Genomic DNA, 26,818 nt, shown 5'->3' with positions numbered 1-26,818 from the left:
GCATCAATGTTGCTGCAAATGGCATTATGTTGTCGGTTTTTATGGCTGAGTAGTATTCCATTGTATAAATATACCACCTCTTCTTTATCCAGTCACCTGTTGATGGACATTTAGGCTGTTACCATGTTTTGGCTATTGTAAATAGTGCTGCTATGAAGATTGGGGTGCAGGTGTCATCCTGAAGTTGATTTCCTTCTGGATACAAGCCCAAGAGTGGGATTCCTGGGTCATATGGTAAGTCTATTCCTAGTCTTTTGAGGAATCTCCACACTGTTTTCCATAGTGGCTGCACCAAACTGCATTCCCACCAGCAGTGTAGGAGGGTTCCCCTTCCTCCACAGCCTCTCCAGCATTTGTCATTTGTGGATTTTTGAATGACGGCCATTCTGACTGGTGTGAGGTGAGACCTCATTGTAGTTTTGATTTGCATTTCTCTGATAATTAGTGATATTGAGCATTTTTTCATGTGCTTTTTGATCATTTGTATGTCTTCCTTGGAGAATTGTTTAGGTATTCTGCCCATTTTTGGATTGGGTTGTTTATTTTTTTCTTATTGAGTAGTATGAGCTGCTTATATATTCTGGAGATCAAGCCTTTGTCGGTTTCACTTGCAAAAATTTTCTCCCATTCCGTAGGTTTTCTTCTTTTATTTCTGGTTTCCTTTGCTGTGCAGAAGCTTGTAAGTTTCATTAGGTCCCATTTGTTTATTCTTCCTTTTATTTCTTCTAGGAGAAAAGTTTTAAATGTATGTGAGATAATGTTTTGCCTATGTTTTCCTCTAGGTGGTTTATTGTATCTTGTCTTATGTTTAAGTCTTTAATCCATTTTGAGTTTATTTTTGTGTATGGTGTAAGGGAGTGTTCTAGCCTCATTGTTTTACATGCTGCTGTCCAGTTTTCCCAACCCCATTTGCTGAAGAGACTGTGTTTATTCCAATGTATATTCTTGCCTCCTTTGTCAAAGATGAGTTGACCAAAAGTTTGTGGGTTCATTTCTGGGCTCTCTATTCTGTTCCATTGGTCTATATGTCTGTTTTGGTACCAATACCATGCTGTCTTGATGACTGTAGCTGTATAGTATTGTCTGAAGTCTGGGAGAGTTATTCCTCCAGCCTCTTTCTTTCTCTTCAGTAATGCTTTGGCATTTCTAGGTCTTTGATGGTTCCATATGAATTTTATTATGATTTTTTCTAGTTCTGTGAAATATGTCCTGGGTAATTGGATAGGGATTGCATTAAATCTGTAGATTGCCTTGGGCAGTGTGACCATTTTAACAATATTGATTCTTCCAATCCAAGAGCATGGAATATCTTTCCATTTTTTAAAGCCTTCTTTAATTTCCTTCATCAAAGGTTTATAGTTTTCTGTGTATAATTCTTTCACCTCCTTGTTTAGATTTATTCCCAGATATTTTATTACTTTGGGTGATATTTGAAAGGGGATTGTTTCTTTACTTTCTTCTTCTGTTGTTTTATTGTTAGTGTAAAGGAATGAAACTGATTTTTGAACGTTAATTTTGTAACCTGCTACCTTGCTGAATTCTTCAATCAGCTCTAGTAGCTTTTGTGTGGACCTTTTAGGGTTTTCTATATATAGTAACATGTCATCAGCATATAATGACACTTTTATCTCTTCTTTTCCAATTTGGATCCCTTTTATTTCTTTCTCTTACCTGACTGCTGTGGCTAGGAATTCCAGGACTATGTTGAATAGGAGTGGTGATAGTGGGCATCCCTGTCTTGTCCCAGATTTTAGTGGGAAGCTTTTGAGTTTTTCACCGTTGAGTACTATGCTGGCTGTAGGTTTGTCATATATAGCTTTTATTATGTTGAGATATGTTCCCTCTATACCCAATTTGGCAAGAGTTTTTATCATAAATGGGTGTTGAATTTTATCAAATGCTTTTTCTGCATCAATTGAGATGATCATGTGGTTTTTGTCCTTTCTCTTGTTGATCTTATGTATTACACTGATTGATTTGCGTATGTTGAACCAGCCTTGTGTCCCTGGGATGAACCCCACTTGGTCATGATGTATAATCTTTTTTATGTGTTGTTGGATTCTATTTGCTAGAATTTTGGTGAGGATTTTGGCGGCTATGTTCATCAGTGATATTGGCCTATAATTCTCTTTTTTTTTGTAGTGTCTTTGCCTGGTTTTGGTATCAGGGTGATGGTGGCTTCATAGAATGAGTTTGGGAGTATTCCCTCCTTTTCAATCGTCTGGAAGAGTTTGAGAAGGACTGGTATGAGTTCTTCTTTTTATGTTTGGTAGAATTCCCCGGTGAAGCCGTCCGGTCCTGGACTTTTATTTGTAGGAAGGTTTTTAATTGCTATTTCTATTTCCTTTCTACTGATCGGATTGTTCAACTGTTCAGATTCTTCTTGATTCAGTTTTGGTGGACAGTATGTTTCCAGAAACTTGTCCATCTCCTCTAGGTTATCCAGTTTGTTTCCATATAGTTTTTCATAATATTCTCGTATGATATTCTGTATTTCTATTTTGTTTGCTGTAATTTCTCCATTTTCCTGTCTTATTTTGCTAATTTGTACTCTGTCTTTTTTATTCTTTGTGAGTTTGGCCAGATGTTTTTCGATTTTATTTACTTTTTCAAAAAGCAGCTTTTGGTTTGGTTGATTTTTTCTTTGGTCTTGTTAAACTCTATTGTATTTAATTCCTCTCTGATCTTTATTATTTCCTTCCTTCTGCTGCTTTTTGGGCTTTTTGTTCTTCTTTTTCTAATTCATTCAGGTGGCGGGTTAAATTGTTTATTTGAGATTGTTCTTCTTTTTTGAGGAAGGCCTGTATCGCTATAAACTTCCCTCTTAGCACTGTCTTTGCTGTGTCCCATAGGTTTTGAGTGGTTGTGCTTTCATTATCATTTGTCTCAAGGTATTTTTTAATTTCAGCTTTGATTTCCTCATTGATCCATTGTTTTTTCAATAATATATTGTTTAATCTCCATGCTTTCCTTTTTTTCTCCTTTGTTTCTCTGTTGTTGATTTCCAGTTTCATGGCATTGTGGTCAGTAAAGATGCTTGAGATAATTTCTATGTTCTTAAAATTGTTGAGGTTTCTTTTGTGCCCAAGTACATGATCGATCCTGGAAAATATTCCATGTGCACTTGAAAAGAATGTATATCCTATTTTTGGGGGGTGTAATGCTCTGAAATTATCCACCAAATCTAGTTTTTCTATTGTAGTATTTAATTTCTCTGTTGCCTTGTTTATTTTCTGTCTGGAAGATCTGTCTAGTGATGTTAATGCAGGGTTAAAATCTTCAACTACGATTGTATTCCCATCAATATCCCCCTTTATCTCTGTTAGTAATTCTTGTATGTACTTAGGTGCTCCTATATTGGGTGCGTATATATTAACGAGTGTAATATCCTCATCTTGTATCACTCCTTTAATCATTATAAAATGTCCTTCTTTATCTTTCTTTATGGCCTTTGTTTTAAAGTCTATTTTGTCTGAAATCAGTACTGCAACACCTGCTTTTCTGGCTTTTCCATTTGCATGGAATAACCTGTTCCATCCTTTCACTCTCAATCTATATGTGTCCTTCTCCCTAAAGTGGGTCTCTTGTATGCAGCATATTGAAGGTTCTTGCTTTATTATCCAGTCTGCCACTCTGTGTCTTTTGACTGGAGCATTTAGTCCATTAACATTTACAGTAATTAATGATAGATGTGTGTTTATTGCCACTTTGAACTTATATTTGCAGTTGAATTGGTATATGCTCTTTGTTCCTTTCTTCTTCCTTTTGTGGTTTGGTAATTTTCCTTTGTATTATCATGGATTTTATTTAATTTTTGTGACTCCTTTGTAAATTTTTGGCTTGTGGTTACCCTTTTTTGTAAATCTGTCAACCCATTACTATAACTGTTTTTATTAAACTGATAGTAACATGATCTCAATCCCATCCTACTGTTAAAAAAATTTTAAAAAGAAAGAAAAATATTTTCCATATTTCCCTGCCTCCCTCTCCCATTCTCAGTGATTTGTATGTCTTCTTTTATAATTTCATGTTTACTTTATTTGTAATTCATGAGTTATCACCTTTCTAGTTGTGTGTTTCTCATTTCTGTAGCATCCTGCTGCTTTTCTATTTAGTATAGCCCTTTCAATATTTCTTTTAGCATGGGTTTAGTGTTGCTAAACTCCTGCAGCTTTTTTTTTTTTTTTTTTTTTTTGTCTGTGAAACTCTTTATTTCTCCTTCTATCCTCAAGGATAGCTTTGCTGGATAAAGGACCCTAGGCTGGATCTTTTTTTCATTCAGGGCTTTGAATATATCTTGCCACTCCCTTCTGGCCTGTAGTGTTTGTGTAGAGAAATCAGCTGAGAGCCTTATGGGGGTTCCCTTGTAACTTACTCTTTGCTTTTCTCTTGCTGCCTTTAGAATCATTTCTTTAACCTTGACCATGGCCATCTTGATTATGATATGTCTTGGTGTGGGTCTATTTGGGTTCTTCCTGTTTGGGACCCTCTGAGCTTCCTGTACTTGGATATCTGATTCCTTCTTTAAGTTTGGGAAGTTTTCAGTCATGATTTCTTCAAAAACCTTTTCAATCCTCTTTGATCTTTCTTCTCCTTCTGGGAACCCTATTATGCAAAGATTGGGAAGCTTTATATTATCCCATAGGTCCCTTATGCTATTTTCATTATTTTTTATTTGCTTCTCTTGTAGTTTTTCTGAATGGGTGCTTTCTATTGCCCTGTCTTCTAGATCACTAATTCGTTCCTCTGCATTATCTAGTCGGCTTTGCACAGCTATTAGATCATTCCTCATCTCTGTCAATGAGTTTAACCATTCTACTTGGCTCTTCTTTATAGCTTCAATTTCATTTTTGACATATTTTATATCTCTAAACACTATCTCTTTTAATTCCTTCAGCAATTCGATCACTCGTTTTTTGAAATTTTGATCCAGTAGGCTATCAATGTCTATTTTGTTGATCTTTCTTTCAGGGGATTTCTCTTGTTCTTTTAATTGGGAAAGGTTTTTCTGCTTCTTCATCTTGCTCATACCTCTTTGGCACTGTGGTTTATGGAGTATCAGTTGTTTATTTTGGTCCTTAAGCATTTTATCTATCTGATGCCTATTTAGGAATAGAACTTAGGAAAAAAAGAAAAAAAAAATAAGAGAGAGAGAGAAAGAATTTTAAAAGAAGGGAGAAATAGGGTTTGAAAACAGTGTATAATGAATAATAGAAGAGTGAGTTGAAGCAGAGTATTAATCGGGTTGATACGTCCTTTTGAAACCTTTACAAAAAAAGGGGGGGGAGATGAATAGACGTATTTGAGACCTGTGTCTAATCAATAGCAGGACATCAAAACCCAAGGGAAATAGAAATGAATTAAGAAGTCAAGATTAAGAGATTAATAGATAATAGAACAGGTAAAAAAAGATTTAAAAAAAAGGGGGGGGGTTTGTCGGTGTTCTCCTGGAGTCTGTGTGCTTTTAATATGAAGTCTTTCTGTCTTCGTCCTGTTTTGGAAGTTCAGCTTGCTGTTTTCAGAGGCCCTCCGTTGGCGCCTACTTCTGTGCTGCTCCCAGCACCTGTCGGCAAGCTGATCGCGCCTCCTCCTAACACTGGGTCAGGTGCAGCTCTCCTCTGCTGTGGGCGGGCGGGTCGCTGCCCCTCCGGATGCCGCAGTCAGATGTTGCAGACTGGCCGGGTATGAGGGCGGGTCGTGCCCCCTCTCAGCACCTCGGTCAGGGGCTGTGTTCCTGCCCGAAAGGCGGGGGGCCGCTCTCGCTCTACCTGCGCCGCCGCCGGTAGCTCAGCTGCTCTGCGCGGTTGCGCGCTCCGCCCTGGTCGGCGCTCCGCAGGTGGGCTCGGGGAAGACCGAGGGACAGCCCTGTCCCTGCTCTGAGCCAGAACCCAGCTCCTTGTTTGTCTTTGTGGAGCAAGTTCTCTGAGGGACCAGGATGGAAGGATCCTATCTGCCCCAGGCTGCAGGCCAGTCTCAGTCTGGCCTTTGAGGCTGCTAAACCCTTCGGTGCGGATGTAGGTTTCGCCCCCGCCCCCACCTGAGTGCTCAGCGCGGAGGATATGGCGGCTGTGCCTGAGCCCCTCCTCTCTTCCCCCGAAAACTTTCCGCGGGTTTTCAGAGATGGGGGTGTGCACCCTTCCCCCGAGAGCACATCAACCTTGCTGTTTTATGGAGGGCCCAGTTTGTTCTGCCCTGTGCAGCCACAGCCATGGCGCGCAGCCCCTTGCGTTCCCCCGGGGCTGCCTCCGTGCAGCCTCCCCCGTCCTCCGCCCGGCTTGTGCAGCATGGCCCTGCCCACCGCTGCCAGCCCGCGACTCAGGCTGGGTGTCGGGGGGACACTCTGTGCCCGTTTAACTTAGTTCTTTTAGTCAAGGGCTGCTCTGTACAGATCCGAGCCTCGGAGGCTCCCCCTCCGTCCCACTGGCCTCTCAGTTGGAGAGGGGAGACCCAGCGAGCGAGCGCCAGTCCTCCTTTGCCGCTCCCTCACCGTGGGACCCATCCAGCGCTGCTTTGCCTTTTTTTCTTTCTTTTTTCCTTTTCTCCTACCAGATTTTTGGTGTCTTTATCTTTTGAAGAGGGCGATGTTCTGTCGGAGTTCCACAGGTGCTCTGGTTGGCTGAGTGGGTCTGTAGATGTGGGTCTTGGTGTATTTGTGGGAGAGGGTGACCTGCGAGCGTCCTTCTACTCCGCCAACTTCTGAATCCCCTCCTTATTCTTTTTTGTGAATTTTCTCATTTCCCTGCTACCCCATCATTGGCATCCAAATTCTATTTTAAATACTTGCCCCAGCTGATGGTACTAAGCTGTAGTCTTGTACCTTTTCATGAGAGGAAGCAACAAACATTATTATTCAATGTCAGCATTTATTTTTTAGCTTAAAGTTTGGCTTAGATTTAAGACATAGCTCTTGGAATCAAATAGACCTAGATGTGCATCCTGGCTCTGCCGATTAGTCAGTGTCTAACCCCAGCCTCTTGCTCCCTCCATTTCTTCATCTGTGACCTGGGGTAAATTCAGATATGAGGATTAAATGAAAATAATAGAGAGAGAGTGCCTGACAAAGTAAGTGGTAGTTTTTCTTATCTTTTTAAATTTGGCCGAATCTGGGTGAACCTTTTTGAAAATGAACTCTTATTCCATTAAAAAAAAAAGTTTTAAAATTGGTCATCTCCATACATATCCAAATGAGTGTTGTTAAATTGTTAGTCAAACCTTTTGATAATTGTCTCCAAAATCAGTTTAAACTCAAATAGCAGCAAAGTCTTTCTTGTATTTTTTTTTTAAGGAAAAAACACACAGCATAGCTGAGCCTTAACCTTATTTAGCCTTGATTTGAATGATTTTTAGCAGATCCACTCTTAGAAGCAGAAACATTTCCACCAATGAGTCTACTTCATAGTATTTTTCCCCTAGTAGCTAGTTGTTAAGGCCCTACTGTGTGCCAGAAGATGTGCTAGTTTCTGGGGACATATTGGTAAGCAGAAATGCACATGGTCCCTGCTGCTGTGGAAGTTGTAGTTACTGAGGGAGACAAGTGAGTCTATCACTGAAAATAAATGAAAAATTGCCATTATTAAAGTTGTTAGGAAGGAGACATACAGGTGCTGTGAAAGTATGTGCAAACTTCTTATGATCCGAAGTTGAATGTTGAATTTAGGAACAAAAAATTGGCCAGTGAGTTGAAGTAAAGAGATGTTATAGGCATATGGTTTGAAATGAGCTCAGACACAAGGTGAGCCTGCCCTCGGCATGGACCAGAACATGCCACAGTCTCCAGCACCACTCCAAAGAATGCATTTCATGGTTTGGAGCCTTCTTTAAAATAAGTGCCCATGATATATAACTTCTCAATATGATACTCTGGAAGGAACTACATAATTTAGGAATAATTTAATTATTTCATAATTTATTCATGCTCTATTGATAAACATTAAATTCACACACTTTTTCTTTTAGATACACCAAGCAGAGGCATCTGAGAAAATTGGCTGTAAAGTAGAATCTTTTCAGAGAGTGTCAGAGTGTTGATCTGCATTACCCGTAGTGAGAATTTGAATTTGAAGCCATTTGGCTGAATGGGGTAGCATAAGAAACACTGTTGGCAGGAGAATAGGTAGCCCACAAAGTAGCAGTGGAGGATGACCACAGGATGAGAGGTGTGAGCAGTGTGTTCCAGAGAGCAGGCAGGACTGTGCTTGGGATGGCCCACCTCAGAGCCAGCAGGCAGCCCCAATGTCCCATCTCTCCAAGGCATTCTAGGTTCACATAGACAAGAACCCAGCTTGGCACCGTGGCAGTGGGGTACCATTTCTCCTTGTCCTGTCCAGCTGAGCTAACGGGGCATCCTTTGGGGAAAATGTTGCCTCTCTGGTCTCTTTTAGGGCTTTGGAAGTTGGCTGGGAGGCTCTGTTCCCATGTAACATGTTAGGGCATGACTGAGCCTCGGGGGAAGAGCTGCCTGCCATTGGACTGTAGGTGATTTCTTGTTCTGAGCTGATAAATTTAAGATGAATTCCATTCATCTAAAGATTTTTAAGTTCATCTCTCTAGGCAAACCTAAATGAGTTTTAGTTAAATGAGGTACCAAAATAGGCAACTGAGCAAGGACTTGTCTTCCAAAAGCATTTGTGAGTCATGGTGCAGTTTCTAAAGGCATAGTGTTGTGCATGGTGGGCAGGTTCCCAGCCCTCCCCAAGAGTATTTGTGCTAGGTATTTACCCTAATGAGTCACAAGCCTTTCACTTTCACCTTCCCAGGAATGCCAATGGAACTAGGAATTTCCCTAGCTCTTCAATCGCTCTGTATTTGGAATTCCTCCCTCAGGGTGCAGCAAACTTGTTTCGACCTCAGGGACTTCTCAATTGCTGTTCTCTGCCTAGAACATTCTTCCCCTAAGAATCTGAATGACTGCTTCCTTCTCAATGGAAGGTCAGCTCCAGTGTGACCTCAAGGATACTTTCCCTAATATCTAGATAAAGTACCACTGCCTGCCACCATCATAGTCCTTCAGACCTGGGTTCATTGCTTGCTGACTTGTTCATATTCTGTTCCCCCCAACACAGACACAAGAATATAAGTTCTGTGAAAGCATGGATCTTGTCTCCCTTGTTTACATGTTCTTAAGCCTGGTAGAGAATTAACTTCCCAACCTGCTTCATGTGATAGTAGGCAAAAAGTTTACCCCTTTGGACATAAAATTGGGATAACATCACCTGTGCTTTCTGCCTCATAGAAAAAATGAGGACCTGGAGTTAGGGTGCTGAAGATACTTTTTCTCCCAGAAAATTGTGATTAATTTTTTGATTCCATATATATATATATATTATATATATATATAGCAAATATCAATACCATTGATCCAACTACATAACCCCAAAAAACTTAGAACACATTTTGTGCTTCTCTTTGCTTTGTTTCCCACTAAACTACTCTTTAAACAATAGTAATCAGTTTGTCCAGATTCCATATCCTTAAGGTCCCTCCCTTCAGCGCCCTTCCTTCGCAGCCTTTTTATTGCCTTAAGTCTTTCCAGGACCACTGCTAATTGTCTTCCAACCAGTAGTTCAGTTTGTGTTCTTTCCCCTCTTCCACCTCCCAAATTTGTCATTCACAATGCAGGAAAATAATTGTTGTGGAAAGCAAATTCCACACCAATACTGCTTGTTTTAATAATCATGTAATGACTTGCTTTGCCACAGGATCATGTCCAAATGCCTTGGAAAGCCATGTAAGACAGTCTTTCTCTGTGTGCTTCTGCAACTCTCAAGCTTCACCTCTTGCCCCTCTGTCATTTCTAAATCATCAGTGCACACACCATGGACACAATGTGCACAGTCACATGCCATGCACTAGCCATCTCAAACTGTTTGCAGTGCAGAGAGGAAGGTACTAGGTTGCCAGATGGCTTCACTCCCCACTATTTGTGGTGTCCACCTTGCCTTGTCAAACACCTGCCCATCTTTCAAGAGTCAATTCAAATGTATCTATTCTGAAAGACCATTCCAGACACTTGTCCTCTGCCCACCACTTCCAAGTGCTTCTCATTTCTTTCTCTACACTGCCTCTGAGCCTTGTATTACATGTATTATAATACCCATGCCAGAGATCATCTCTGCCTCCTCCTCAGTGCTCCTTCATGGTCAAGTTATTTGATTCATCTCCTGAGCTTCCTGGGCCAGGCATTATACTTGGCATGTAAACAATATCCGGAAAAGAATGAAACAACCAAATTCAGTGTACTTATTATCTAGTAGAGGGCTTTGTTCAATAGCATACTTTTGACTGATATTTGAAAAATTGAAAGATCTCCTTGAAGGTTAGAGGTAGGAAGAAGGGATATTGTATTTATGCTGTTAATAGATATCAGTTGAATGGCCAAAATATTTTGTCAAAGAGCTAGTGTTAACTGAACATTTACTGTGTTCAGAGTTCTGGATTTGGCCATTTGCAGGGGATTCTTGAAATAGCTTTTGGACATTTCTGAAATGACTCTGGCTTTATCATTTTATTCGGTCAAAACGTTAAATGGTCAGCAAAGGTTCTTGGCTTCCAGGCACTTTAGAACAAAGTGCCTGAATGTTTTTTCAACCATTACCCTCTAAAAGGAATTTGAAACACTGTGTCCTTTCCTCATCCATTTAAAAATAACTAAAATTTTTATCTTGACTTTAAATCATTATAAAAGATTGTGCTTCTGATATTATAAATACTGATTTACAAAAACCACTCTTTTTAATGTACACAATGGGAGCTAAATTAAATACCAAAGTGATTTTGTATCTACCGTGTCATCCATATAAAAAACACATAATAAACAAACTCTTCTAGAAAATCCAGGAATTTTACATAGTTGTTTCCCTTGTGGAACTCATTTCATTCCTCTCCTCCTATAAAATTTAATTCCCATATAACAATCTTATGTTTGATATCTTTTATTGACTACCTTACAAGTGCATTCTTAACTCACTATCATCCATGTACACAGCAAGATAAACCTCCATTTACCCACCCCTTTGCTCAGGACACCTGCTGGACGTTGGTTGAACATCTCTTACTTCAAGAGACAGAAAGGGTCCTCACAAAATTGGGAAAGAGGAAAAAGAAAAGTAGAAAAGGAAATCAGTGCAGGACCTGACTTTTGGTGAGGGAGCCAAAAAGGGGAAAACACTTTTACTGGGACACACACAGAGAGATCAGTTGGGATTAAAGGAGATCCAATGATGGTGAGAGGAGTGCACAGCAGATGCTTGGCTGACAGAACTGAAAGAAACCAGCACAAAATATCCCTGCAATCAATCCCAAGACCTTGACTTGAGCTGCTGATGCTGAGCTAGGAATGTCTGCTGAAGCTGAGGGAGAGGGCTGAGGCTGATGGCACAGACTGAGTCTCATGGGGTTGGAGTGTGTTGTTTTCTGTGATTGGTAGTGTCTACAGAACAGAACTGCCTGGGACATGAATTCAAAAAGCAACATTGCTGATGCACATAGTGTGGATTATCTAGGTATCTCATGGACATATTCACTATCTGTGAAGATACAGGGCCCAATTTGGCATTTTTGCAATAGAGGAAAAGCAGGGCTCTATCAGAACCATCATAATTTTGGTTTGAGGGACCCAGGGGAAGTTGGAGTTGAAATCAGAATCCATGGCCAAAGAATCTGCACATTTCATAGGCAAAACTGTGATTTTTATTGGGTCCAAGGCAGACAGTGTGGATACGCTCTGTGGTTGTCTTGGTGGTCCCATGCCACAAGGAAGAGAGAGCCAAGAGCAGAGATCTGGGTGCACAGAAGGGGAAGTTGAAGCCTTTCCATCAGCCTTGTCTACCACATGCAAATGTGACAATAGGGATGGCACTGACCTGGTACTGCACTGAGGACCCAGGTGGGGGACTGAAGGATCATTGCAGCAAGCCCTAATGCATGAGATCTTTGGATTTGTTTCCACTGGTGTCTCTGTGTAGAATTTGGACATTCCCATGGCAATTGAAAGGACAAAGAACTGTCATGAGTGTGTATTGGAGACATTCCAACACCACATACCACAGCCTGCACCCCAGAAATGGTTTGGAAGTCTCAATTCCAATACAAGGAGGAGCCCTAGCCACTCTCCAATCTGTGATAAACACCTAACCAAAATGAGGCTCTGCGAAACAACAAAAGTAGATTGTGTTTACCACAACAAAAACCACATCGGCAATCATAGAAATAACAGGCAATGCACACAAAAGAATGGCATGGCATCACACCATACCAAAAACAGATCTCACAGCAATATCATGGAAATGTGCACAGCCAACATAGGAAATCTTCCACTTACAAAAAGCCCTTCAAGTCTACAATAGATAACTGACAATCTTTAACCCATAAAAATTGAGAGATATAATAAAATGAAAAAGAAGAACCATTCCCAGACCCAACCTCCATCACACTTGGAAAATGAACAAAAAATAAATTAAAAAAAGAAGCATGTGAACACCCTTATCTACAGAAAAGACTGAAATAAAAGTTAGATTATGACTACTTCTTAAAAAAAGTTTTGGTTTTCTAAAATGTATGAATTTTCAAAGCCACATTTTATATTCTCCACCACCTTTTTCTTGTCAATGAGCCTGAGTTAGGTGTTCACTCAGTGACCAAGAAGATCTCAGGTGTTGTCAGCAGGACCTAAAGAAAGCCTCCTCCTACTTGCTTCATCAAAAGAAAATCGACCTATAGTTCCTGCCACTGAGCTGAGAAAACAGGCAGTGAAAAGACATTCAACATTGTTAATCATCAGAGAAATGCAAATTAAAACCACAGTGAGATATTACCTCGTGTCCATCAGGATGGCTATCATCAAAAAGACCACAAAAACACAAACATGTAACAACAATGTGGAGAAAAGAGAACCCATATATACTGTTGGTGTATAGTTTATACAGAGACTAGTGTGTGAGAGCTGAGTCCTGGAGGCCTGTGATTTATCCAGGACGTCAAGCTATTGCAGGCAGCATGTGGTGCTTGAAACCAGTTTTCAGCCCTGGCTTTCCATAGGCATCAGTCTCCCCAGGAGCTGAGTCCCCCAACATCACACACCCCCACCCAGAGATTCTGATACAATTGGCCCAGGCAACCAGATTTGAAAAGCTTCCCACTTGATTCAAAGTGTAGTCACATTGAGAGACACTGTGAGCAACTAGTTCACTCTGGGTTTAGTCAGTATAGTTTATATACCCAAACTAGGAACAGTAGGAACAATAGAAATGCAAACTATTACAACCACTATGGAAAGCAGGACGGTGGCTTCTCAAAAAACTAAAAATAGAACTAATATATGATCTAGCAATTCCGCTTCCTGGTATTCATCCAAAGAAAATGAAAATATTAACCTAAAAAGATATATGCACCCCAATGTTCATGGTAACCTTATTTACAATTGCCAAGATATGGAAGCAAACTAAGTGTCCGTCAACAGATGACTGGATAAAGAAGTTGTGGTATATATAAAATGGAATATTACTGAGCCATAAAAAAGAATGAATGTTGCCATCTGCAGCAATATAGATGGACTTGGGGAGTATTATGCTGAGTGAAATAAGTCAGACAGAAGAAACAAATACTGTAGAATATCACTTATATATGAACTCTGAAAAAGAAAACTAGTGAACGTAACAACAACAACAACAACAACAAAAACAGACTCACAGGTACTGAGAACAAACAAATGGGCATCCATGGAGACAGGGAAGAGGGGAGGGCAAGACTGGGGTAGGGGATTAAGAGGTACAAACTACTACGTATAAAATAAATAAGCTACAAGGATATGTTGTACTGCACAGGGAATATAGCTGATATCTTATAATAACTATAAATGGAGTATAACCTTTAAAAACTGCAACCTGAAACATATAATATTGTACATCAACCCTACCTCAGTTAGAAAAACGTCAAAGACCAGTTTGCCCCATATGACCCAGGTCCCTCCAGTTTTGCCTCCTTTTCCTATCTGTAGGGCTCAGTGTCATCATCTGTTAAATAAGGTACTCAGTCTAGAAGGCCAGCTCTACTTCAAGAATCCCGTAAATCTACTGAAAACAAACTAAATGATCAAATGAGAAAACTCAACCCCAGCATGAGCAATCCTTACTGCTGGCAGAAGTTTCATCTCCACCATGATGAAATGAGGACTAAATAGTGTGCACTTGTTCCTTGCTTTCATGAACAGGAAGACACAGCTAATGTTATGTGAGATTTAAGAAGTAGGGAAAACAAGAGACATACTGCACTAAACTTAATACTTTCATCTGCCTTTGCTTTCCCTTCCTTGCACATTTACTGGAGGTGAGATGTGTTTAATTAAGGTTATATACCAATGAAAGCCAAATTATAATTTGCTTTTACCCATCAAATTTGTGTATATAGAAAATGTTTTCCAATAATAAAATAACATTTATTAACCATAAAATTTCAAATAATTTTAAAACACAAAGAGTAGAAAGTAAGAGTTATCCGTCTCTTGCCAAGATATATTTTATTTCCTTTAAGGAGTTTAACACATATCATTCAAAACCTTTTCTTATATATATATACATAAAGTATATTTTAAGTAAAATGAAATAATACTATGTGTAAATTTTACAACTTGCTTTTTCATTTGACAATATATACTGTAGACATCCTTTCATTTGAATTTACATTGCTTTACCTCATTCTTTTTAAAGGCTGAATAGTATTCTACTGTCCAGATGAATTAAACTGTATTAAGCCCTCCCTACTGAGCCTGGTCCTCTCCTCCCTACGCTTCAGGCCCCTGCATCTATGAAGGGGAGACATGGTCTGGGGGGAAGAGCAGGATGTGCAGACAGAGGTGAGCAGGCAGGGAAGCAGGGCCAGCTGACTGCCACTTTCTGCCCCTCCCCTCTGGCTTTCAGCAACACTTCCTTCATCCTACAGTTACATGAACTGCCTGTTTCTCCTTTCAAGTTTCAAAATTCTCTGCACTCAAAGAATTTTGGAGAAACATTACATGAGCATTTTCCGATTTTTCATTTCAGATTCCTCCTTCTCTCTGACAACAACACATCTGGCACTAATCTAAATACTCATGAAGCAAGACCAGCGATCTCACAGAAAGCAAGAGGGGAAGGACCCCCTTGATCTTTCAGTCAACATGGAGGGTTAAAATTGTCCAATTTAAAAATACAGCTGGGCAGATAAGAATAAGAGATACTAGAATATTTAAATCAAATACTTGTGGTTAACTGAGTCATATTGCCAAGCATTTTAGTCATCCTCACTCCAAGAAAAATATTTTATCAGGAATCTGGCCCTTAACAAATCCTATAAAACAGAAGTCAAATAGGACTGTCTGCAGAGTGACGGTAAGAGTCTATTATTCTCAGAATGCTGGGCCTTTAATTCCAGAATGAAATCCAAGCATGTTACCCAAGCAGCTTATACCTTACACAGGAGATGTTGGACAGCGATGGGACAGTTCTGTATTACTTTGTCAACAACATCTGAGATGGATTCCATAAAATCTGGGTTGGCAAACAGAATTTTATACAGATATAAAAGAAACGTTACACATTTCTCTCAGCAACTTTTTTAAAAAAGTAACTTTAACAAATACAGAATTCACTATGCCTTTAAAACTGTCACATTGGAATGAATGTGTCAAATTAATCCAAGTGACTCTGTGCATGGAGTGATGGTGACATGTCCCCTCAAGAGATGAAATGTGTGGGTTTAGAGAGGGAAAAAATCAAACAGTAACAAAGACAGACCAGCCCTGTGTTAGAATACACAGTGACTCACACTTTATATGAGATTGTAAAAAGCAAGTGCTCAGTGTATGTGACATGTAGTGAAAAATATTGTGAGTAGATATTGAACATGTGATGTATAGACACTAATGTCATGAAAAAGTTAGCCAGGATATAAGAAAAAACCTAGTCAGTGACTCATACTGTAAACCTGAGCTAGAAGACTGGGAAGGGGGAATGGTGGTGGCTTCTAAGTGAAACAATCAATATGGTAACAATCATGTTATTGAGTAAAAAATCTTACATTCAATTCCATAAGTGAAATAAGCTAAAGTATAAGTAATTCAGTTACAAAATTCTGAAATATGCTTTAAAAATCATGGAAAGTGTTGCTCGAGGGAAGAAGAAGGCGCCATGCAGCTGTTCACTGGACATTGTTGGTTTATGTCTATTTTAACTGAAGACTATCAAGAGCGAATGAGTGCCGTGATATCAGGTACAGTCAGACATGCATTGTGTGCCATTTCCCTGAACAGTCATACACATCGAAGAACAGGCAGTGGTTTGTATTTACCTATTAAATGTAAACTGAATGAGGCAGAAAATTATACCAAAATAGAAGTAAAATCCAATTTACTTAAACCTTAAAATATTGCCTCTTAGTTACTGTTTTTGCAAAAGCAGTAATCATTCTTTGTGACTACTCATTAAACTGATGATATCTCTAATTCTTCTTCCCAAGGCTGTCCTCAAACAGAAGCTTTAACTTGCAGCAGGGAACACAGCAGGACCAGCTGTACTGGGTTAAAAGTTGGACTGAGGACGGATCGTCATGTGTGATGGGAAGGTTATATGTACGATATCGTACTCTTATACAGAGGCAAATTCCAATCAAGCCTCGAGATTAACTAGTTTTCATATCAGTAGGAGATGAATTTCAAATCCATTATCTTCTATTGTTCTTAAAGCTGCTTCCTAACCACTCTTGGTTTAACCAACCATTAACTGTTTAACAGATAGCCAGACCCAAATTGGAGCACGATGAAACACCCAGTCAACGGCGTGGACCACGCAGGAGCCAGAGCAGCCACTGAAGCTGCAGCCTACACTCCCAAGGTCCTCCCTAAAAGGTGGCCACCTCACTCGGGAGCCCCACGGAGAGCCACCCTTGCACACACGAGGTGGCAGCATTGCTCCACACACGTCATTCTCTGCACAATCAGAAAACAAATGTCTTATCTCTGGGTGAAAGAAAATTTCAGGGCCTGGGAACCTTTCCTAGCCAACATCGATAATGAACTTCTTCTGGCTGATGGCATTGTTCCCTGTGTGCTGTTTGATCCACTTCCGTGGATCCATGACATACTTGGCAAACCCCTTGACTATATTGGGGCAAATGTGACAGTACTTCTCCTGCAGACACACACACAGACACACAGAGATATCACCAGGCATTAGCCGCCACCCTGTCTGCCCTCCGGCAAACACCCAATAACTCCAGCACCACAAACCCCCGACATCAGTCCTGCCCACGGCCACAGCTCCAAGGGACACTTACTGGGCTCAGTGATGTCTAACAGCTATGCTCTGGCAATGTACTCTGCTTTCTTTCCAGCTCTGATGTTAGTCCCAGCGTCACTGTGTCACATGTTGCTGCCTACTATCTGAGATGATGTCTGACGGTGCCTATCAAGTCCCTAGTCTCCATCTCCTCTCTTCTTACTCCTTGTATGCCCCCACGTGGCACCTGCCCAGGCACTCGCTGCCACCCACTGGGACAAGCAGACCCGCATCGCAGCCCAACCCAGATCTGAAGGCAGCAGATCTGGCCCTGTGGTCACCACATCCGATTGGCAGGTGGTTAACCTGCTCTGTGGTCTGACACAGCACACTCAGTGGCTCCATGACATAGAGTTAGTGAGTGCCTAGGCACGTGGGATGCACAAGTGAATAAAACACACACAGACCCCTGCCCACTGGCCCATACACTGGCTGAGAGTCAGAGTAACCAGTGATGGTGATAAATAAGTAAATGGCACAGCACTTTGTAAGGTGCTGGGACCATGAACCAAAGGAAAGACCGACTTTGACTGAATGGAGCTGCCACACATTGGGGCATGAGAACCCGCTCAGTGCCAGCCCCAGCCTGTGCTGTGCAAAGTGTTTCCTCAGCTGGTGATGCCTGACTGGGGGTCTCTGGGTTGATCATCCAGATCAACCTTAGAGCTAACCTCACAAGAACAGCGGTTGGCCCCTGGGTACCAGATTCTGAAAGTCAGCTTCCTGTGGGCCAAGTGGGCTTTGTTCAATGCCTGCACTTTGTCAGGCCCAAAGCTGGTGCTCAGGAGGACCTCTGAAGGCATTTTCACAATACTAAGTTCAAAATTTCTTAGAATCCCTGAAACGAAACCTAATACCACCCTTGGTATACTCTGCACAACTGTAAGACTGATGGGCCAGACTTGCTACACACCCCTGTGCTCACTGATAACTGAGTGAGTGGGTCACTCCATACAACCTCAAATCTACCAGGCTGAGGGCAGAAACAGTAAGTTGTCCTAAGACACCAGGTCAAAGTCTTGCAGCATCTCAGAGGCTTAACAGAAGGCAGGAAGTGCCTCCACAGAGTTGATGGTGTGCAGTGTGTCAGCCCCAAGACCTGGACCACCACTGCCCCCACCAACAGGATCCACACAACCTCAGGCCCACTCCTGCCCACAGGGGCAACAAGACACAGGGCAACTCTGACCCACTCCCACAGAGAGAAGTGGGGCAAGAACTAACTGACAGCAGGGTTGGGGCGGCTGACCTGCAGGGAACACAAGGAGCTCTTCCACTTCCTGACCTTCATGGCTGAGTGATACATTGTCACCGACCAAATGGGCCAAACCTGGTTCAGGGTCAGAGATGGACCCCAGAGAGCCAGTGAGGAAGGTAAAATCCACCACGAGGACTAGGAGAGCAGCCTCTGTCACAGTCAGCATACTCAGGGCCCTGCTCACCTGCATGGCCACCCCGACGGTCCGGAGCCAGAGGCTTTGTGACATATTGGTAACAGGAGTGGGGTGGCGAGGGAACTTCGGTCAAATATCCAAATTTATTTCCTTGAAGAAACACAAGGAAAGGACTAGGGGAAGTTCTAGGAAATATTTTAACATAAAAAGAATGTCTTATGCTACTTCTGTAAACCTTCCCCCAGGGGGAAAGTATTGACTCCCATGGGCTGCCCAGGACCACACACCCAAGTTTTGAGGTGCCCCAGCCCTGGAAACTCTAGTCCTGGGCACACCAGAGCACCCAGCCACCCTACTCACAGGAGCCCTGACTCGCACCTGTGCACCCTGTCCTAAAAATACCTCTCCATCCACCAAGAGTGTCATGCAAAATGTGGGACTCCCCCCAGGCACTAGCTTTCCTTCAACCAGCTTGTTACTGGGTGCAAAAGTGGGAGGGAAGGGGGGAGGCTAACCTCCCTTAAACTCCCCTGCAGCTCAGAAACTATGTGTTCAAGGTCACATGTCACTTCCATGCTTAAATTTTTCTCCAAAAACAAAATCTTTGCTCTTTATATAATAATTATCCTTGTATTAATAAGAATCTCTTCATTTTGACTAAAACAAAACAAGAACAAAACAGTAATTTGTCCTGATTTTGCAACCTGAAGAGAAAATTGCTTTGAAAGGGGTCTGTCAACTGCTACCTACAGACTGACACAAAGACAAAACTGATGGATTAGTCAAGTGGGCATTTTAAATAAAGGCCAATGAGACATTTTCCTCCGAATCTTACTGATTTAATTTTAGAGCTTCCTGTAACTCCTCCAGCATGGTAACGGAGTCTAGAAAACACAGGAGGACTCTGTTCAATGATTCACGCTAGAACAGCATCACTCTGAATGGTAATTCTCAGGGTACAGAACCACACACAGCAAGAGCTGGAAATGAGTTTGAATTCTGGCTGACTGCACAGGACTCCTCACAGTCACTGCTGCTGCTGTCTGCTCCTTACTCGGGAAATGAAGCCTGGAGGGAGAGGTGAAAGACACATTGGCTAATTGAAGGTTCTGTCTAATCAGGCTCCAATTAAATGACATCATACTACACAGGATGCTCAATACCAGTTATCAAGCTGCTCTCACTTACAGCTGGAACCTCCACAAGCATCCCTGTTCAGAGAAGAGGCTAAGCTTTCAGCCCCTTAATTCAACTGGTAAACAGATGGAGACCCACATTCATGGGGAGGGGAGGACAGGCACGGTGGGAGCAGGGGTGGCAGCCACAAGGGGAAGTGTGCAAACACCGTTTCTCTCTCACCCCCAAACTGGCCAATTTCCCATCTGTTTTTACCTTAATGGCCTTTGCAGTCTCCAGTGGTTGCTCAGGAGGGATTCCCACCTCCCTCTCCCTTGGCAGCTGTTGAATGAAATACATAATATCTCTACCTGCAATAGGGATGTGTTTGATGCAGCTTCCAATTACCTAATCTTCCACCTGGGGAGACAGAGAGGCAAAACAACATGTGAGTAATTCCTGGAGGGAAGCCCTCCCTGGACTCTAAGTTAGACTCCTGCCCCCACCTGCCCTGGCAATGCAAGCATTTACTGAATCTCCACTCTGTGCAAAGCTCAGGACTGGGGGAGGGGGAATAAAATGACCATGCATGCAATTCCAGATGCTCTGTAAGCAAAGTGGCCTTTCCATTAGGAATGTGAAGAGAAAACCGCAGAAGGCATTTAATTTCCAAAATGCTGTTGTCTGTCCAAACAATGGGTCACTATTGTTCCTCTAACAAAAAGGAAGAAGTTTTAACTATTAATTTTTTAACATTTTTATTGAGTTATAGGCATTTTACAATGTTGTGTCAAATTCCAGTGTAGAGCACAATTTTTCAGTTATACATGAACATATATATATTCATTGTCACTTTTTTTTTTGCTGTTTAACTATTAATTTTTAAACCAACTACAAATTGGCTTGCATTTAAAAGTCAACAACCTGGTTAGCATGCGTTACTTAGGGTGTGACAACCTGGACTCAGATCCTGGTTCTACATCTGTGGGCAGAGTAACCATGACCACACCTGTTAACACATATGTTTCAGCCTTGGCACCTTCACCTATCATATGCGGCGAGTGGGTGCACAGAAGAGACCCAGTGACAGGCAGCAGGTCAAGCACACAGCATGGTTTAGGCATGCATTAAGGACTCAGTAATTGACCTGCTCACTCTAGTAAGGGCTGCACTTGGTAGGAAGGAACAGTCTGGCAGGTTCCCCTCAACCCTATGCTATGTGAGATCCATGCTGAGGGGAGTTTGGATCTGCTCACCCAGCTGCCCTCCCGGGCCAGTGACCTGGTTGTCAGCCGTCACCAGCAGGAGAGGGCCAGGAGCTGCTGTGTGGCCCCAGGGCCTCACCAGCCCCCTGGGGTGCCACTCAACATGCAGGCCACAGGCTGGGAAGGTCCAGCTCATGCTGGTGGGAGCAGCCGGGCAGAGTGGACAATCCCCACCTGCACCAGGTAGAGGAGGCTTTCTGAGCACCCTGATGGCACTGGCTGCTTGTCACACACTCATGGAGACAGAAGGTTGGAGCGAATCCTCATCCATCTGATGGATGTATCAGTTCCACCGAATACAATCACAGACAGTTACCAGTGAATTTGCAAGAAAAGGTGACTGAATTCCTCTTATGTCTTCTGAGGTGCACAACTTCTAGAAGTGAGAGAGTGTGTAGCCTTTCTCAGGAGACCAAGCCAATTGTAGAATATTTAAGATCAAGATAAAAGATATGTACACATTATTAAAATCAGAAACTTAAAATCATAAGAACAGTAGCTCTCGCAAACAGAAACTATTCACAATTTCTATACTCAGTACATTACATACAACATTTTCTAAAATTAATTCAACCCATGTTGAGTATCAGCTTCATCACAGATTAAATATATTAAAATAACCCACAGCCAATGGTAGGAAAACAAGTAAGTGAGTTGTGCTACACCCACATGATGGGCTGTCAGGTAGTTACTAAATATCTTTCCACAGAGTATTTAACCATAAAGATACATCAGGGATAAATCAATATGCAAAATACAACTTCAGGAGCACATTGTACAATTAGAACACGAAATCAGATGGAGGGTATCCCAACTGTGCTTAAAACGTGTATCGTGTGTCTAAGAAAAAGAGCTCAGTAGACTATACCGAAAAAGTGTGGCACAGTCCTCTGGGCAGGTTTGTGGGTCAGTCTATTTTCTTCTTTACATTTCTCCATTTTACCTAAATTTTGTACAGTAAATGTAATTTTTATAAATAGGGGGGAAAAAACTGCACTAAGAAACAGAAAAATCTGAACAACAACTTTCTCTGTGGGCCTGCACGTAGTGTGAAACTTGTTTCAGATGCACAGGGGAGGCCAGGAAGCAGACCCACAGGCACAGACCCTGACCTCGGCCTGCACTGACCTCTGAGGACGTGACCTCAGAGAGGAGCCAGGCAGGACCACACAGCAAGTGGCACTGAAACACCTCACACCCAGGAGGGGGCAGTGTTCCAAGACTGGCTGAAGGGGCTGCGAGCACAGAGCATGCTCTGCAGGCTTCCTGCCTCTCCTCACCCCTGGGCCAAGGGGACACTGGCAGGGTGCGGGGACACAGGGGAAGGATTTGGCTTTTTCCTCCTGACTGTAGACACGTCAGCCTCTCCCTGCAGTGATTTCTGAACTTTGAGGTATTAAAGCACCAGCATATTAGTACATCATCTCTGCAACGTCTTGAAATAAAACAGTGACTATTTTTTAACTGAAATAAATGAATTTTTTTTAAAAAAACCTAGTTTGCATTTTTTTAAATTTAAGTCTTAGTTGATTTACAAAGTTATGTTAGTTTTGCTTACATTTTTCTCCATTATAATTTTATATTTTACTGAAAATATAAAGACTTATGATTGATAAAAATTCACTGTTAAATCTTTTATTTGTAAATATTAGAAAAGAAAGTTATTTTTGCTATCTCAACTTTTTATACACTTTCTTTTAATTGTATCTGTGTTATTAACCATATAAAAATAATGCAAATTGATATAAAGTAACATGCATTTACAAAGTCAAACAAGTTAGATTGAAATATCATTTTAAGAATTATTTTTATTTATTGGCATTTATTTTGAAATATTTTCAAAATAGACATGATCCTTATTTTGTCTACTTGTAGATTCAATACCCTTTAACATAGCATTTATATAATCATATCTTACTTCTTACATTTTAAAAAATGTATCCTTTTCTTAGTACTTATTATTACTTTTTAGGATAAATATATAGTTACCATTCCTTCTGATTCTTTGAATGTCTTGGTATTACTTTGGCTTAACTACAAACATAACAACCTTAGTGGTAACACAATTATAGAATTATAATATTTTTCCTCAAAGCTTTATAGCTATTTCCATAATATTTTGTGGCTAGTCAGTCTTTAATAGAAGAAGACAAGGCTATTCTTTGTTTTCTCTATAGAAGTAATTTTGTTTATATTTTTTTCTGGTCCACTTTTAAATTTAACATTTTGAAATAGATATAGGTATATATCTATTTTGCATTATAATTAAGCTCTAAATATGGTATATTCTTTTACTTTTCTTGATATGCCTATTTCCCTGCCCTGGGAACAAATCTGGGTATCCAACACTTTGGCACATTTTCTTGGTTGTTCTCTGATTGCTAAGAGTCTGGTCATACCCATGCTTTAGCTACTGCACTAGATGACTGAATTTCTAATGCTATTTCCTTCTTTTGAGCTGCAGTTTCATTAAATTTATGTATTATTTATTTTAGAAGCAAATAAAAGCTTATATTTATAGGTAAATGGCATAAGTTTTAGTGGAATGTGGAGATCACAATACAAATGTTTAGTTGATATAGATCTTTACTCTAAATAATGACGAAATTTTTTGATGTTAAGTTGCCTTCCTGATTTCCTTCCCTCTTCTTTCTTTTTGATTGGTATTTTTGGCTCTAAAATTTATTTTTGTGGCAAAATCTTATTTGAATTGATACAGACATGAAGGATACACACACACACATAAATGTCTATATAAACTCTGCTAAATAAATAATCATAAAATCCCTGTTCCTCGAATCAATCCAAAATATTTTAAGAATGCTGCTTTCCTTGGATTAAACTTAATTCTTCTCCTCACTTATTTATTAAGCAGCATTCCTTTGTCATGCAGTGACTATAGCCTTGTTCTTCCTGCAAGTAATTGTGTTTTATAAATTTGTAAGCAACCAGAGTGATTTCAGAATTTGTTAAAGATTTACAAAAAATTGACATGATCTTAACCACATGCTGCTATTGCCAATATGCCCTTTAGAGTGATGTTTTTACTAAAAGCAATGTCTGACTCCTTCACATTCCTACAATAATGGCCTTATTATTGTACTACAAAAGATGACATCTTCAAATAAAAAATGTCTAAGTCTATAATAACATTCCATGAATTCACTTATTACACAATATTAACAAACTACTTAAAGAATGATCAAAACCATGTAAGATATTATTTCTCATGTATTGGAAAAAATATTATGATCAAGTAAATTAAATCTAATAGTGCTAAAACATTCAAAGCCTTTCCAATGATAAAAACTTTAAATATAAAATATTCTACTTCAAAAATAGTTTCAGAAATGTTATAAATGGTGAGAGGATGTATATATCATATATAGTTTTCTGTTTATGAATTTGATTATATTATAGCAATGGAACAGTGTAATATTAAATTTTTAAAAATGCAAATCAATTGAAGATATAAATTAACCTCAAATTTGGGTTGTAAATAACTTTATATTTAGCTTTCAGTTTTCTTTGTGTTTTTATATCATTTCAGGAAAGTAATTATCATATATAAGTGTACAAATCTGAGTCTTTAATATGTCTCAACCTCAAGAGTTCTAAAACCCCTCAATTTCCTTCTTTCCTTCCTTCTTTCTTTTCTCCCTTCTTTCCTATTCCTTTATTGGTAATTTTGGGTATAAAAGTTAATTGTTGGCAATAATTTATCAGAACTTTTAATGTGAATGAAGGATGAGAGATATATACATATATACACACACACATATAATGATGATCCTACTTGGAATAAATATTTCCATATTTCTATGAAAAATTATGAATGAATTTAACTATAGTATGTTATTCCTTAACATTTTTCAAAATATACAGTATATGTACTTACAACTTTATACTGTGAACTTAATTGTTTAATATCTACCTTCATGCATGGAAGAGTTTTTATGTTATTATAAAGTATACTTTAATAATGTGATAAAGGAGAATTACATGGTGTTAAGAAATTATGTTAATGTAATGGGCTTTATGAATTCACAAATTAGCTGAGCACTGAGAGTGATTGGAATTAGATAGGCAAATCTCTTGAGGGGAGTAGGGGATTGATGTGCAAAAGATTATTTCTAAGAGTGAGAATAGCATGTGTATGGCCCTGTAGCATGAGGGAACATAGTAAGTACGAGGATTGTAAGAAGTGTATCTATGGTAATGATCATGAAGGTGAACAAGGAGTGATTTGAGGCAACTAACAAGGGTAAGGCCAAATATATAACAGTCAGCTTATTACAGCAGGCTGTCCGGCGAGCCGGCCCTCCGCCCGCGCCGCGGGGTGGGCAAGCACCCCGTGGGGGTCTCGGGCTCCCAGCCCACTGCCCCGCCTCACTGCCACCTGCTAGGCGTCGTCCGGGGACGCCCGTCGCCAAGAGAGACCCTCAATCACAAGTCACCCCGCCCTCCCCACCCTCCTCGCCGTGCCACGCAACCCCGCCCCCGAACCGCCCTCCCGATCTCCGTGCAGTACCCCTCACCCCTCGCCGGGAAGAACGCAGTGGTTCCAGCAGCTGTGGCGGCTCTTTGAGCCCAAGGGGCGGGCGCGGCAGCCATTGGCGGAGGCCGCTGCCTCCGGCTGTCAATCCTGCGGCCAGGCCCCGCCCCACCGGCGGAGCGTGGCAAGACGCAGGGCCGCGGGGGCTATCGGGACGGCTCCAAGATGGCCGCGCGCTTGGGGTCCGCACCTGCTGGCGGTCCCGAGCCCCGTTCACTGCCACCGCTGCTGACCAGAGCCGCCGGTCGGCACGGCGACACCGGGGGCTGACCCCGCGGGGCGGGAGGCCGCCATGGCGACCCTGGAAAAGCTGGCGAAGGCCTTCGAGTCCCTCAAGTCCTTTCCGCGCCCGCCGCCGCCGCCTCAGCCCCCTCAGCTGGCAACGCAGCCTCAACCGCCGCCGCCGCCGCCGCCCGCCCAGCGCCCTCAGCCGGTACCGCCGCCGCCTCGGCCCCCTCAGCCGGTACTGCCGCCGCCTCGGCCCCCTCAGCCGGCACCGCAGCCTCAACCGCCACCGACGCCCACCCAGCCGTGGGCCAGGAGCCGCTGCACAGACGGTGAGTCCCTGCGGGCCCCTCCCCAGCCCTGCGCGGGTATCCGTCCCTCCCTCGGCCTCCCCCAAAGGCCCCGAGGCGGTCCGGTCCCCAGGCCTCTGCTTTCCCGGCTGCGAACCTCGGGAAGGAACGGGGCTGTGTTGTGATCCGAGGCCGCGGGTCCTGTTCAGCTTCCTCTGGGCCACTCCCACCCCTATCCTCGTCCGGGCCAGGTGTAACATTTTATCTTCCCTTTTCAACTGAGGGTTTAAAACAGTGTTTCAGATAACTGTCAAAACGCTATGCATGCAAAACCCTAGGTTAATTTAAGGGAAGGAGTAGGAGAGAAGGGGGAAAGGAGAGAAGTTCACCGGTCACTTCTGTGGGGGTGGGTTACATGGTCACAGTGGTGAACGCTTAACTGCTACATGGCCCCGTGCGCTTACCGTCATAGTCGTTACTGTTACTAGCCCCGGACAGCACTGGTGTTAAGGAGGCATGACCACGGAACAGGTGCTCATTGAGCTTAATTTTACACAAACAGTAAGATTTCCAAGGAATCAAGACAGGCAGTAAACGCCAGCTGCAGAGGACAGCTTGTGCAGGGTTGGGAAACAGCATGGCATGATCAGAACTTTAGTCTGACTGG

At 41.7% G+C, this 26,818-nt stretch overlaps 2 long non-coding RNA genes across 2 annotated transcripts in view; one reads left to right on the top strand and one right to left on the bottom strand.

Annotated features, from left to right (window-relative positions):
- LOC141576653 (uncharacterized) overlaps positions 1–19,393 on the top strand; it is a 37,144-nt gene extending 17,751 nt beyond the window's left edge. Inside the window, exon 2 of the long non-coding RNA XR_012505070.1 lies at positions 15,036–19,393. This is a non-coding gene — a long non-coding RNA (uncharacterized LOC141576653). The remainder of the gene's footprint in view (positions 1–15,035) is intronic.
- A 147-nt stretch (positions 19,394–19,540) lies between these two features.
- Positions 19,541–25,726, bottom strand: LOC141576651 (uncharacterized). The gene is made up of 3 exons (XR_012505068.1): positions 25,620–25,726; positions 20,093–21,480; positions 19,541–19,768 (listed from the first exon to the last, which is right to left on the bottom strand). It is a non-coding gene; the product is annotated as an uncharacterized LOC141576651 (long non-coding RNA).
- Between the last annotated feature and the right edge of the window lie 1,092 nt (positions 25,727–26,818).

The sequence above is a fragment of the Camelus bactrianus genome, unplaced genomic scaffold (genome assembly GCF_048773025.1).
Source record: "Camelus bactrianus isolate YW-2024 breed Bactrian camel unplaced genomic scaffold, ASM4877302v1 HiC_scaffold_154, whole genome shotgun sequence".
Classification (NCBI taxonomy): Eukaryota; Metazoa; Chordata; class Mammalia; order Artiodactyla; family Camelidae; genus Camelus; species Camelus bactrianus.
Note: the sequence above shows the minus strand (reverse complement) of the source record. Positions and strands in the feature narration are given on the sequence as shown.